This window comes from Tupaia chinensis, unplaced genomic scaffold (assembly GCF_000334495.1).
Source record: "Tupaia chinensis unplaced genomic scaffold, TupChi_1.0 Scaffold000502_1, whole genome shotgun sequence".
NCBI classification, from domain to species: Eukaryota; Metazoa; Chordata; class Mammalia; order Scandentia; family Tupaiidae; genus Tupaia; species Tupaia belangeri.
Window position 1 is genome coordinate 631,319 of NW_006160014.1, and position 1,014 is coordinate 632,332.

The 1,014-nt window shown below is 46.9% G+C and overlaps 1 protein-coding gene across 1 annotated transcript in view; it reads left to right on the forward strand.

Annotated features, from left to right (window-relative positions):
* The first annotated feature begins 16 nt into the window (after window positions 1-16).
* The window catches only part of ZBTB3 (zinc finger and BTB domain containing 3), a 5,562-nt gene continuing 4,564 nt past the window's right edge, over window positions 17-1,014 (forward strand). The window contains 1 exon segment of the mRNA XM_014590931.2: window positions 17-129. The gene's annotated coding sequence lies outside the window, so the exon portion shown is untranslated.

Here is a 1,014-nt window from a genome sequence, read left to right on the forward strand (position 1 = left end):
GTCGGCTGCCTCTTCCATGCAACTGATTGGGTGTTGCTGTCGTGGGCCGGGACCATGAAGCCCCGCCCTCTCCCCTCCCCACGCCGCCTTCCAAACCGCCTATCCGCATAAATTAACAGCCTGTAACAGGTGATCAGTAAACACTTTCTTTTAAGAATTATTTTTTTTAAGGGACCAGCAGTTAGCACAATGGCTATGTCGCTGGACTCCCATGTTGTAACCTGCAGTTCGAGTCCCGGACCCGGTGGCTTAAAAACTCACGCCGGGTGAGTGTGCGTGAGTCCTCAAGATCTGAGAGGAGACTGGAAGAGAAGAGATTGGAGCGTGGCCATACCCCCCTGAGGGGCTGATTTCTCGCTTTCTGTCTCTCTCTGTCTCTTGTCTGTCTGGCGAGTGCACGCACCCTATAGCAAAAGCCTCTCCTCCCCAAAAAGAATTACTCTTTAAAAAACTTTTAGTTATTTTTATTTGACCAGAGATGGACAGGATGGGGGGAGGGAGTGAGAAAGCAAATCCCAGGTCTGGGACCCAAACCCAGGTCAGACATGTACTCCAGCGCCCTTAACCACCATGCCGCCACCTGCCTGCTCCAGTAAATACTTTTAAACGGAACTAATTACTAAAAGATATCCAGAGTAGGGACCAGCAGTTGGCGTAATGGCTATGTCGCTGGACTCCCATGTAGTTGATCACGGTTTGAGTACCGGACCCAGTGGCTTAAACTCACGCTGGGTGCGTGTATGTGCATGCCCAAGATCCTGAGAGAAGAATGGAGGAGAAGGGATTGCAGCGTGGCCATCCCCTCTGGGGAGTGATTTCTCGCTTTCTGTCTCTCTATCTCTGTCTTTCTGGAGAGTGCATGCGCCCTATAGCAAAAACCTCTCAAAAATAAAAAGATGACAAGTATTGTATGAATATTAACACAGCATAATAATTTTTAAAAATGTATTTAACTTTGTTATTATTTTATTATTTATTAATTTTTAAAATTTGACCAGAGAGAGACAAACTGAG